Raw genomic sequence first — 14782 nt, 5'->3', positions numbered from 1 at the left:
CCCTCCCCCTCTCCCTTTCCCCCCTCCCCCCCGTAACCACCACACTCTTATCAATGTCTCTTAGTTTCACTTTTATGTCCCACCTACGTATGGAATAATGCAGTTCCTGTTTTTTTCTGATTTACTTATTTTGCTTCGTATCATATTATCAAGATCCCACCATTTTGCTGTAAATGATCCGATGTCATCATTTCTTATGGCTGAGTAGTATTCCATAGTGTATATGTGCCACATCTTCTTTATCCAGTCATCTATTGACGGGATTTTTGGTTGTTTCCATGTCCTGGCCACTGTGAACAATGCTGCAATGAACATGGGGATGCATGTGTCTTTACATATCAATGTTTCTGAGTTTTTGGAGTATATACCCAGTAAAGGGATTGCTGGGTCATAAGGTAGTTCTATTTTCAGTTTTTTGAGGAACCACCATACTTTCTTCCATAATGGTTGTACTACTTTACATTCCCACCAACAGTGTGTGAGGGTTCCTTTATCTCCACAGCCTCTCCAACATTTGCTATTACCTGTCTTGTTAATAATAGCTAATCTAACAGGTGTGAGGTGGTATCTCATTGCAGTTTTGATTTGTATTTCTCTAATAGCTAAAGAAGATGAGCATCTTTTCATATATCTGTTGGCCATTTGTATTTCTTCCTGGGAGAAGTGTCTGTTCATATCCTCTTCCCATTTTTTATTGGATTGTTTGTTTGTTTGTTGTTGAGTTTTATGAGTTCTTTGTATATTTTGGATATTAGGCCCTTATCTGAGCTGTTGTTTGAAATATCATTTCCCATTTAGTTGGCTTTCTGTTTATTTTGTTATCAGTTTCTCTTGCTGAGCAAAAACTTCTTAGTCTGATGTAGTCCCATTCATTAATTTTTGCCTTCACTTCTCTTGCCTGTGGAGTAACATATTTTAAACTGAACAAAAATAAAAACATAAGATAACTATAATATAAGAAGGGGATATATTATACATTAATATGTATAATATATTGAGGGATGTATAAAAATTTGAGGGATGTAATTAAAGTAATGCTTAGAAGGGAGTTCATAGCATTAAATGCTTATATCACAAAAGTTTTGAATCAATTATCTAAGCTTCTAATTTAATAAAATAAAATTAAACTAAATAAATTAATACAAACAGAAGAAAAATATAATTTAAAAATAAGAGCAGAAATAAATTTGAGAAAAATAAAAAATCAATTAAAACAAATGCTGTTTCTTAATAAGATTAATAAAGTTCATAAACTTCTAGTAAGACTGATAAAGAAAATATAATAGCAAAGAAGCATTATCAATATTAGAAATAATATATTTATGGATATCTTAGACATTAAAATAATTTATGTGGAATGAGTTTTACTATAAACAACTCTTTACATATAAATTTAGTAATTTCAATTAAATGAAGGATTTCCTTGACAATCACAAAGTACCTGAACTTACCCAAGATAAAATAGATAACCTGACTAGTCATATAATTATTAAGTAAAGTTAATCTATATTTTAAAATCTCCTTACAAAATCTTTAGGACCAGCTGGTTTTACTATTGAATTTTACCAAACATTTATAGAATAAATACCACCAATTCTACTGATAATAGAAGAGAGAACCTTTTTCAACTAATTTTATGTATCAAGCATAACTTCATATCAAAACTGAACAAAACAAATAATAAACAATACTGCTTCTCATGAACATAGATATGAAAATTCTCCATGAAATATCATATTGAATCCAGCATATATAAAAGGAAAGGTACACAAAATCAAATGAGTTTTTTTTTTCAGAAAGGCATGGCTGGTTAAATATTCAATAATCACTTAATATAATATACCAATTAAAATAATCTAAAGAAGAAAAACCGCATGATAATATCAATGTATGCTAAAAAGTTTCTGACACAATTCAAATTCATTCATGACAAAAACTGTCTGTAATCAAAGAACAGAGTAAGACTTCATTCATCTAAGAAAGGGTGTATAAAAAATTCACAAATAACCTTATATATAATGGTGAAAACCTGAATGCTTTGTAGCCTAAAGCTAAGATAAGAATCTATACTCTTGGTACTACTATTCAAAATTTTACTGGAAATTCTAGTCAGCGCATTAAGGCAATAAAACAAACTAAAGTTTATATAAGTTGAAAAGAAACAAAATGATTCTTATTTGCAGATAACAGAATTGTCTATATAGAAAACACCAGGGCACTACTAAAACATAACAAAATAATTCTACAGCTAATATGTAAAATTTGCAAGATCACAGAAATCAAAGTCAACACACAAAAATCAATTCTATTTCATTATTGTTGCAATGGAAAACTTAAAATAAAATTTCTAAAAATATCATTTACAACTCTAAAAATGAAATGATTAGATGTAAATTTAGTAAAACATATAATGTGTAGGGAATCACCCATCTAATCTTGGACTTTCTATGACTTGGATTGGGAAATTTGGTTAAAAAACCCTGAGTGAGAATGGTGATGTGAATGATTCCCCTGCTGCAAACACAGGGAGACAGGCAAGAAACTGTGACAACCTTTGTGCAAACACAAAGGAGTGCATGTGAATGAGTTTTAGGATATTAGTGAAGAGGTTTATAGGTTGCCCCATCCTTCAAGCTTATTAATTAGCAAAAGAAAAAGAAAGTACTGACCAAAATTAGCCCTTTTCCATGTCAGCAAGAAGTCCATTATTCATTTTTTTCTTCTTATCACCTGATCTTCCTCCCCTGTAATCCTTTTACCTTTGTTCTTATAAAAAAAAAGTTTCTGCCTCTGCTCAGTTAGAGCTCTGTGTAAAGGGGACTCAAGAGGTTGTTCTCTCTTGACTGCCTCTCTTTCTTCCTCTTGACAACAGTTTTATGTCTTGATCAGTTCTTCCATGAGACACAGGTAGTTCCCAGAGGGCTGGAGTACTACAATACTATATTTGTATGCTGAAAACTACAAAAAGCTGATTAAATATTCAAAGAATAACTAAATAAAAAGAGAGACATATCGTCTGCATATTGGAAAGATTCAATATAGTAAGTAGGTAGTCTGCCCACATTGACAAACAAAATAACAAAGAATACATAAAACCTTGGTCATTGTTGAATATGTTGAATTACCTTTATTGTGGTGATGATGTCATAGTATTGGCCTGTCTCCAAACTCATCAAATTGTTCACGTTAAATATGTGCAGTTCTTTGTATATCAATGATGCTGCATTAGAAAAAGTACACTTCAATAAGCTAACATTTTAAAAAGAAAGAAAAGAGAAAACTATATTGATAGAGAACAGATCAGTGGCTACCAGAGGTGAAGATAGAAGGATGAGTGATAACAGGGAGATAGCATGAGAGACTTGGAGACTGTATCTTGATTGTAGTGGTGGTTACATAAATCAATGCATGAGTTAAACTTCATTGAATTGTATATGAAAAAAGTCAATTTTTCTTTATGGTAAATTAAAAACTGAATTTAATTTTAGAATAAGAATGCACTTTATTTTATTCTTAGGGAAAATGGAAGGATCATGAATAATCCAAAAAGTAGCTCTAAAATTAAAAAGTATTAAAATGAAAACCTGACACATTTGCAGAAAGCATAGTGTAAAATTTTTCCTTTAGTTTGCATAAACCTATCCAAGTAAGCATAACTGCATTTAACAGAATCACATATTTCTGAAATTAGATTTGACTTGACTCTTTGAAGTATACATTTTCATATGATTCCCTAGTTTGTGAAGTAGCAGAGGAAGGATGGAAGCTACTAATAAAAGTGAGCTATGAAGTTAATGTGTATATGAAGTAATACATATAAAAGAACTCCGTGACTCTCATAAGGCTCCTAAATCTACAAAGTGAATACTGTATCAGTTTTCCAGGGCTCATGAGATGAACCCTGAATGGAAGAGATGAGCATCTGTGTACCATTGAGATACATGTCTCTGCATTCTGATTTTAAGGAAAACATTTTTCTTTAGTCTAGGTATGAAAAAGAAATGAATGGAAACATTTTTTGTTTCCTTTCCATTCACACAATCTCTTTATGTTATGTGTTTTGCTTTTTCCATAGTCAGGCATTGACTCTCTAGGGCTGACTAGGAAATTTTGCTTTGCTGTCATCCAAATATCTTTTCTGAGACACCTACTTGGATGTAAGCACATCTTGTCCCCTTCGGGTTATATATGCAGACTCATTGCAAAGGCTGAAATGAAAACTTTTATATATAGATGTGTTTTGTACAAATGTTGTTTGACCTGCTTTGGGGTATTTGTCTGTTGTTATGTTTAGGTGAAAACAAACACTTCTTTTAAAGCACTGATTATATTTCAAGGACAAGGCATTTCAAACAGAAAATAATTCACTTGAGGTTCATTCAAACCAATTCAGCAGACAGATCTTTTTTGATGATCCCAGAATGTTTTAGATATATAACAGATTTTAATAGTTTTCTAGATCTTACATGGAAGGGTATTGTTTTGACTTTTGGATAATTATGCAGTATCAGCTTCATCTTAACTGCCTTTTCACATAATAGATTGTAACTATCTTTCTCTGTCACAGATTCCCCATCCCCTTCCCTCCCTTTCTTTGCAATCACTCATCACCCTTATTTTGACCCCATTTTTCTCCTTCTCAGAAGATGTTAGAAACAATACTACACCTTAATTGCTGGATTATAAGATACCAACTTCCATTATTACTTAAAAACTAAGAATATTTTTTGTGTAGTAGCTAAATTTACAATGAGATAATTTACTTGTTTTTAAAAATGAAGGTTATATTAAATATGAACACTTTTCCATAAGAACAATTTTGGGTTTTAAACCCTAAAGGAAGACTGAAATCTGTACTTGAAACTTTAGTAAAGAGTTGACAGGTTTTCTTCCTCTAACATGGATAGAAATAAACTCTTGAGCAGGCATCTCTACAAGACTACAGTTTTGCTAGAAATTTATCAAACTCCTTAGAGCATACTGCATCTGAGGAAAAGGTCTCTGTTATTTGAATGTGTTCTGTGAATTGAGTCATCAGTTCCAGCCTTCATAGATTTTACAGATGGAGGCTCTGAATAAAGTTGGTGAGACTTGAATTTAGTTTTGATCTTTTTCCCTAAAGTTAAATATTTGCTGTCTATTGATCAATGAATGATTGTGGTTTCCTGGTATTATTCTGACAAATCTTAAGGCAGACTGTAATTTCCTGTGAAATATAGTTGTTTTGAGGTGAATTACATGTAATAAACTCATTATTAAAACAAGAATAAAGGAGCTGCTACACGGTTTTTTTTCTTTATATTTTCTCATTTCCCATGCTCCTTCTTGTTCTTAACAAGAATCATTTTTTTTGCCTTTTAAGGGACTTTTCCAGTTTCTGTTTAACATTATTTTAATTTTATGGCTATAGATCAAAACTGTGCTATGGGTACCAGAGAGAAGAAGTGCTGTTGTACTGTAATCATTGCCAGCACAGTGGAGGGGTAAAGAGAGGAAGAAATAGGAACCTGGCATGCTACCAGGCGTCCAGAACTGTACACAGAAAGAAGAGTGGTCTGTGTGATTAAAAACTAGGAAAGAGAGAGAGGGAGGGAAAAAATATTTTATTGAACAAAAGGTTCAGGTATTTGGCAGAAAACATGTAGGAATTATTTATTGGTTAATTTTCTGTGTATAGGTTTAAAGCAAGTTACGTACTTATGCAGAGATGTGCTGCCAAAACAGTGCCACAGTGCTATATGCATTTGAGGCATCATAAAGATCTTAATCTCATTTTAATTTATATCAATAAAATAATTTATAATTAAAAATAAAAGCCTCTTTTCTATGTTGTAAATTTCCTTTATATTCTTATTTAAAATTTTTTTAAAAATATTTCTCATATATTAGGTACCAACTTCCACAGAACAAATTACCCCCCAAATTTAGCATTCTAAAACAACCAACAAATTATCAGAAAGGAAAATAAGGACAATTCCATTTACAATATCATAAAAAATAATAAAATACTTATTAATAAATTTAACCAAGGAAATGAAAGACCTCTATACTAAAACCTATAAGACACTGATGAAGAAAATTGAAGACACAAATAAATAAAAATATATTTTTTGTTCACTGATTAGAATAAATAATATTATTAATATGTCCATACAGCCTACTGTTATTTCCAGCTTCAATGCGATCCCTATCAAAATTTCCATTGTATTTTTTCATATAGATATTAAAAACATATTCTAAGATTTGTACAAAACTGCAAAAGACTCTGAATGGCAAAAGCAATTTTCAGAAAGAACAAAGCTGGTGGCATCATACTTAATTTCAGACTATATTACAGAGATGTTATAATCAGAATACTATAGTATTAACATAAAAACAGACATGAATACTGATGGGACAGATAGAAAACCCAGAAAAAACCATGCATATATGTTCATGCTGTATTCCCATGTTCATTACAGCATTATCTGCACAAGCCAAGGTATGGCTATAGAACCGTGTCTGTTGGCAGATGAACAGATAAAAATGTGAGATACACACATGCACGTGCACACACACATGCACACACACACACAAAGGAATATTAGTCAGCTTTAAAAAGGAGATCCTTTCATTGTGACAACGTGGATGAAGCAAGAGGGAGGGAGTTATGTTAAGTGAGATAAACCAGACAGAGAAAGAAAACTGCTGCACAGTAGAATTTATGTGTGAAATTTTGAAAAGTCAGATTCATAGAAACTGTGAGAAGAAAAGTGGTTATCAGGGGAAATGGGGGAAACAGGGAGTGTTGGTAAAACAGAACAAACAATTATAAGATGAATAAGGTTTGAGAATCTAATCATAACATGGTAACTATAGTTGATAACGCTGTACTATGCAATTGAAATTTGCTAAGAGAATTTAAATGTTCTCATTATAAAAGGCAAATGTGAGGTAATAGATGTGTTTTTAATAATCTTGATGAGAGAATTCTTTCTCTACTTTAAATACCTTACAATTTTATTTGTCAATTATATCTCAATAAAACAATTTAAAAATAAAAACTTCAAGGACTAACAAACATAATGTATTTATTTCTTCATAGGTTTTTTAGGTCTGGAATTAAGACACTGCTTATCTGGGTCCTCTACTTGAGGTTCCCTTTCACACTCAAATATTTAAATGATATGTCTTATTGAAGGAATGATCCAATAATAAATTAGTACATTTCATGCTATCATTTTGACTTGTGGTGTTTTTCATTTGTGGCATTCTGTAGGGAAATTACTCTGTTGATTTTTTAGTTTAAATCTTATTATTATTTAGTCTAAATATTATTATTACTAAGTAACTTAATTTCTAACATGTAATTAATATTTATTTTCTATTTTACTGAGATCACAAATAAATTATAGTCAAGTGATCAGAGAAAAAGGTCTATCCGAATTTTAAAAACACCATGATTTGATCCATTAGATTCAGAAAAGAAGTTTGGGAATTAAATGTTAAGTAACAATAACTTTTTTCTGTCCTTTTTCTTTCTGTCCTCTAATTCTGTAGTCTTTCAGTAGCAACTGCCACAATAGATCACTCAACCTAAAATGCTTTTACTATTCTTTTAATCTTATGAACTACACTTTCTTGTCCTAGCTTGTGGGTTCTTCCTTCTATGTTACATCTCTGAAATATAGGGTGCAGGATCTGGTCCTGTGTCTTTATTTTAAATATTTAAATTTATTGAAATTGAAATTTATTTTATGGTACTCTGTTTCAAACTTTTATTTTAGTACACCATACATACAAAAAATAAACAGGAGTTTCACAGCTTAAAGAGTTTTCAGAACAAATACATCTGTGTAATTAGCACTCAGATCAATAAATAAAATATTACCAACACTTTAGAATCTATCCTTATACCCTTCACTCACATACTCTCAAAAGTTTTTTCTATGGTATTGTGTTCTGTTGTGTGAAAACACCACAATTTATTTATCCATACATCTATCAATACATACTTGGGTATTTTTTCATTTTCATTTATTGCTAATATTGCTGCAATGAATGGCCTAATTGCATGCTTTTTAGTAGACATGTGTATGTATTCTGATGTAAGTTAAGAGCATGATTATAGTGTGTCTCATAGTCTACCACTTACTAGTTGTATGGCTTAATACGAGCTACTTGTATATAGTTCTTGTATTAAATATTCTCTGTGTTTCAATTTCCTAATTTATAAATGGGAATCAAATAGTATTCAATTAATAAGGTTGTTATGAAGACTAAAACCCACAATGGTTTTCCTTCATAGTTAACATAGTTTCTAAAAGTTCATGGTCTGGCCTTTCCTTCTCTGTGACCTCATTTCTTTTCACTGTCCTGCTTTATCATATTAAAGCCATCATAAAGACCTTTCTCTTCCTCAAGTGAAACAAGTTTATGCTAGTTAGGGTCTTTAGATTAGTTATTCCCTATATTAGGAATACTATGTCCAGAGATCTTTGTGAGACTATATTGTTTTTATCATTTAGATTTCAGGTTAATGTCCTTCCTTCCATCTGGTTTCTGAGAAATGCCTTTCCTGACTTATCTCTCAGTCTGCCTCCACCAAACTATCCCTATAACATCATCCTATTATATTTCATTCATTGTACTCATTTCTATGTACAATAATCTTGGTCAACTATTTGGGCACTTGTTTATTTTCTGTCTCCTCTTCTCTAGAATAAAAGGTTTACAAGAAGAATCTTCATTTTTCTTGTTTATTAGCTCCTGTAATCATCCAGGTTCAATAAATACAGTACTTGGAATAAATCAAAAATGAAGTGAACTACCCATTCAACTTTTTCAATTTCATTCAAGTAAATATACCTGAACAAACTATAGTAATAAATATGTAAAGATACTTACTTTACTTATAAAAATTCACATGAATGGTTGTAACTATTGAGTCAAGTTTATTAGTAGTTTAGACAGATCAATTAAATGGCTAATATAATCAGCTTTTTAATTAATTTGTTCTCCTCTTGATTACATTTAAGTTAAAAGAGATTGCTGGAAAGTAAGAAAAATTGAGATGGTTATGCTTTTTGTTTTCTTTCCTATTTTTTTCCTGATGCTATCGCATTTTACTTTTAGGAAGTCAAAATATAAGCCATGATGGTGTTTTTTTACCATGTAGAGAAAAGGATACTGCTTTGGGATGAAATATTTCCACATGGGAAGAATATGATATTCATTTGATATGTGATGAATTAATTTTGTGGGGCTTTTTTATTTGCAATGAGTAAAATTACATTTGTATCTATTGTTATTCCTTTCATAACTATGCCCTGCCAACATGTAACATCAATGTTATAAGTTACTAGAAATACAAGTTAAAAGTTTTCTCCTTTTCTTTGGAGACATTTTCTGTTTCTGATTCAAAGATTCCTCAATATTTATGATAGAAAACAGAACTTTCCTATAATTTGATGCTGGGAAATACCTGTGGAATAACTTCTCTAAAACAATTGGTAAAACTTGAAGAAAATAGTCTTCTAGCTTAATGTCTTATATTTTATTTGAAATATTTGTTTCTAATATCTAAAAACAATTTATCATTTTTATAATGAAAATAAGTCTTTTAATTAATTCATAAAAATGCATTTACCTTCAAAATATGATTTTGAAGATGATTCCATATTACTAAATCCCTTTGATTCAAGCTTAGAAAGAACAAACCTATCTTAGGTAAAGGTTATCTCTTTCACTGTCTTTATTTTCACATGCAGCATGCCTACCGACAGGTGAGTGAGTAAAGATGCATTATAGCAACATGAACAGGCCAAGTTTCCTTAAAGACTGTGCTTGCCAAGCAGAGAAATGTGTATTGTGAATTAATAAGCATATTACACCTGGTTTTTCTCAGTGATATTAAAATAATTTTCTTCCCATAGCACACACATAATGGTGCCAATGCCTTAAGACCCAATATTATAGGACTTGTATATCTTGAAACTAAATAAGAAATATTCAGAAACCTGGGAGTGCAGTGCTGTTTACCTTAACTTTTGAACTAACATGGGAAGCTTTGCCTTAGATTTTAATAAAAGTTATAGGAAGAAAAAGATAAAAAAGCAGCACTATATAGTAAAAAATCTATTATATTAATCTAGATAATATAAAAATAAATTAAATAACTTTTATTAAGTGATTTTTACATATTATAAACTTTTAAGTGCTGAGAGTTCTTTATTTAGTTGACCTCCCTAATTAGTTCTGTAACCTGCTTCTTCTCTAATATTTTCCTCTTATTGCTAATACTCCCTTCTTCCTTACCTACTGTTTCTTTTTAATTCCATAGACCTTATCACCTTGTATCAAAAGGGAAGCTTTACTTATTATGCTTTATTTTTCTGTTGTCTCTTTTCCACTACAATGAGTGCTCCTCAAAGACAGATATCAGTTTTAACAATCAGAATAGCTAGAATATGCTGCATTAACAAACCAAAATTTTAATAGCTGAAACAATAAAGTTTCTTTTTTACTCATATAATATGCACATTATAAATTTAAAGAAGATTTTACACAGTATAGTCACTCAGGAATTCAGAGACTTTATCTCCAAACATGCATTGATGATAGCAAAGGCTGGGAAAGCAAGTGATAAAGTGCTCACTGGAGCTTAAAGTTTCTAAAGTGACACATGTCGCTTGCATTTACATTTTATTTAGCCAAAAATGTCAGATGGCCATATTGAATTCAACAGAGCTGGAAAGGAGACCACATTTTAGTGAACAGTATACAATTTATGGCACCTATTTCATAGATTGTTGCATTGCTTTGAGAACACTTAACTGATGCATAAAGGTCCTTAATAAATATACCTGGTAACTATTAACATTACCATTTTATAGACCAGGAAACTGAGGCACATGGAGGTAAGGCAACTTGCAAATTTCTAGGAAGAGAAGAATGTAAACTAGACAGCATGATTTTAGAAACTTAACTCTTAGTTACTATATTAATAAGGTGATAAAAGAGGAGTTGCTATTGATGATGAACTTATATTTCTTCTCTCAGTGATGTTCCATATGCTATAAATTTCCAAGGACAAATAGGAGCAAAATCCAGACAGAAGTTAGACTTTATCTGGTGATCCAATCCTACCACCTAATAAGGTTTTTGAAGGTTGACAATTTGCAGAAAATTGGGAAAGTGTTTTGAGTAATGTGCTAAGGTGTGGGTACAGGTTGTTCTGTGGTCCAGTGTACTGGGTATTTATTCTCCCTAAATTAATTATTCACAAGATAGATATTTTTTATCAGTAGATTCAGAAATGTATGTTTGTATTCTGGAACTCCAAAAATGTAAGAGAATATGACTTAAAAATTTTAGAAATCAACAAAATAGCCTAACCTGTGGTGGCACAGTGGATAAAGCATTGACCTGAAATACTGAGGTTGCTGATTTGAAACCCTGGGCTTGCCTGGTCAATGCACATATGAGAGTTGATGCTTCCTGCTGCTCCCTCTTCTCTCTCTCTCTTCTCTCTAAAACATATAAAAATATTTTTAAAAAATCAATTAAATATAAAACTTTTCTACATATCTTACAATAAAAAGAGACACAGGTAAACATGTTGATGCTTTGTATTTTGTTGAGGAAATTCTTGAAAAAAATATTTGAATTAACAAATCAAAAAGCCTAGCAGTTAGGATAGAATACATAATTCTTATATATTTATTAGCCAAAAATATAAATGGAGGGCTGTGTTGAATAAGAACTCTTGTTTGAAGGTAAAAATGTTATTTTCATAGCAGAAAGTGCTAGAGCACAGAGAAGAAACTAAAGTTTAACTTCATGTGTATTTTACCCAGAGGAAAGCATACTATGCCAAAATATTGTAGATAATATTAGGTTCCAATTTTAGAAGTCAAATATGATACTTTATATAAAATATATTTGCTAAAATCATGCATTGATCCAACAAATAGCCATTAGTTACATGCCATATAGGAGAGGGGAAATAAAAGTATCATAGTAAGCTATAATATCAATTGAATAAGATTTAAGCTCATCTTATTTTTTCTGTTGTTTTTTAAAAAATGATTTGTTTTCCTAATAAATAAGGTGTTTTTTTGTTTTGTTTTGTTTTGTTTTTTTGTATTTTTCTGAAGCTGGAAACGGGGAGAGACAGTCAGACAGACTCCCGCATGCGCCCGACCGGGATCCACCTGGCACGCCCACCAGAGGCGACGCTCTGCCCACCAGGGGGCGATGCTCTGCCCCTCCAGGGCATCGCTCTGTTGTGACCAGAGCCACTCTAGCGCCTGGGGCAGAGGCCAAGGAGCCATCCCCAGTGCCCGGGCCATCTTTGCTCCAATGGAGCCTCGGCTATGGGAGGGAAAGAGAGAGACAGAGAGGAAGAAGAGGGGGAGGGGTGGAGAAGCAGATGGGCGCTTCTCCTGTGTGCCCTGGCCGGGAATCGAACCTAAAACTTCTGCACGTCAGGCCAATGCTCTACCACTGAGCCAACTGGCCAGGGCAAATAAGGTTTTAAGAATATGTATTCTGGTGACTTCTGTTAGTGTTATGTACATAGAAAGTAATACCTAAAATAAGGTGTTATTATGAACCTTTGTAACTATTTTAAAAGAGGGTTTGCCTTTGTTTATTTTGTTTGTTAATTTATTACACCATTTAAAAAAACTTTAGAAGGGATTCCTTTCTATTTCTCTTTATCATGTAATCCTATTTTCAGTCATCAGTCTTGTACTCACGCTCTCACACATATAATCTCTTATAAAATACTATTTGAAAATTATATGTATAGGCCATGGCTGGTTGGCACAGCAGTAGAGCATCCACCCAGTGTGTGGAAGTCCTGGGTTTGATTCTGGGTGAGGGCACAGAGGTGAAGTGACCATCTGTTTCTCCATTCCTCCCCTTCCCTTTCTATCTTTCTCTCTCTCTCTTCCTCTCCCACAGCCATGGCTCAACTGGTTCAAGAGAGTTGGCCTTGGGTGAGGATGGCTCCATGGCCTCACTTCAAGTGCTGAAAAAGCTCAATTTCTGAGCAATGGAGCATCAGCCCCATAGACAAGCAGCAAAGCATAGACAAATTGGGGCTTGCCAGGTGGATCCCAGTCAGGGTACATTCGGGAGTCTGTTTCTCTGTATCCCTGCCTCTCAATAAAAATAAATTTATATTTATACTATATTTCACAGATTATACATATGAAAGTTTTATATCAATTACATTTTCCAGGAATTGAACAACAACAAAATCCCCCAAATAATCCATCTTTCTATGTTTACTTGATGGGCATTCACTTTATTACAATGAGACCAACATTTTAAGAGTTATTTCAAATGTCTTTAACTGTTACCTAAAGCAACAAAATACCTAAAAAAATTCAATAGCATATACCATATAGAAATATATTTTTACCTTTCTTTTTCATAATATATCTTTATATTTTTCTACTTCAATATTTAAAAAATTCATTTAATTTTATTAAGATATAAAATATAAATAAAATAAATTTGATATTACAAGGTAAGAAAATTATGATTTCGGCCCTGGCTGGTTGGCTCAGTGGTAGAGCGTTGGCCTGGCGTGCGGAGGTCCTGGGTTGGATTCCCGGCCAGGGCACACAGGAGAAGCGCCCATCTGCTTCTCCACCCCTCCCCCTCTCCTTCCTCTCTGTCTCTCTCTTCCCCTCCCGCAGCCGAGGCTCCATTGGAGCAAAGATGGCCCGGGCGCTGGGGATGGTTCTTTGGCCTCTGCCCCAAGCGCTAGAGTGGCTCTGGTCGCGACAGAGCGACGCCCCGATGGGCAGAACATCACACCCTGGTGGGCAGAGCGTTGCCCCCTGGTGGGTGTGCCGGGTGCATCCCGGTCGGGCGCATGCGGGAGTCTGTCTGACTGCCTCTCCCTGTTTCTAGCTTCAGAAAAATACAAAAAAAAAAAAAAAAAAAGAAGAAAATGATGATTTCATACAATTAATGTCTCCAAATTTTTTCTTGGTTTAGATTGTAAGTGCATAAATAACAGCAGTTTGGTCACTTCCCACCTTTAAACCTTGACAAGGAGAGGGAATAATAATAACATTTATTGAACATGTGTTGTGTGCCAGAAATTTTGCTAAGTGTCATTAAACTGATAAGAACAGATACTATACTTGATCTTAGCCAAAAGGCTGAGAAGATAAACTATGACATATTAAACATTTTAAGAGTTTATTTGAACAAATATGCATTCCAATCAGGAAGTGGCTAACTTGAAGTGGTCAAGAGCACTCTACCAACAGGAGTTAGAAGGAAGGTCTTACAGAGAAGAAGCATAAGCAAAGCAAGGAGATTATGTGATTGGCTATAGCTTCAGTACTTGTATTACCTGGGAAAGCCTAGTTGGCTATTTGTGATTGGCTGTCCTTATGGGTTTTTTTTTAATTTTTAATTTTAATTTTTTAAAATATTTTATTTATTGATTTTTTAGAGAGAGGGGATAGAGAGAGAGAGAGAAGGGGGAGGAGCAGGGAGCATCAACTCCCATATGTGCCTTGACCAGGCAAGCCCAAGGTTTCGAACCGGCAACCTCAGTATTCCAGGTCGACGCTTTATCCCACTGCGCCACCACAGGTCAGGCCTGTCCTTATGTTTTTATTATTTTATTTAAACAACAAAATATTCACCACAAAGGCATGCCATATTATTACCATTATTATATTTTATTTCTTTAAGTCCTTTTTTTCTAGGCCTATTAAGAAGTATTTTGATATTAAAAAGTTTAATTCATCTGGAACTTATTTTGGTGTTT

The 14782-nt window shown here is 33.0% G+C and overlaps 1 pseudogene; it reads right to left on the bottom strand.

The window, feature by feature from the left end:
- Nucleotides 1-14050: 14050 nt before the first annotated feature.
- LOC136336798 (U2 spliceosomal RNA) lies at nt 14051-14174 on the bottom strand (annotated as a pseudogene).
- Between the last annotated feature and the right edge of the window lie 608 nt (nt 14175-14782).

Source organism: Saccopteryx bilineata, chromosome 4 (genome assembly GCF_036850765.1).
Source record: "Saccopteryx bilineata isolate mSacBil1 chromosome 4, mSacBil1_pri_phased_curated, whole genome shotgun sequence".
Lineage (NCBI taxonomy): Eukaryota > Metazoa > Chordata > Mammalia > Chiroptera > Emballonuridae > Saccopteryx > Saccopteryx bilineata.
This window is presented reverse-complemented; position numbering and strand designations above follow the sequence as displayed.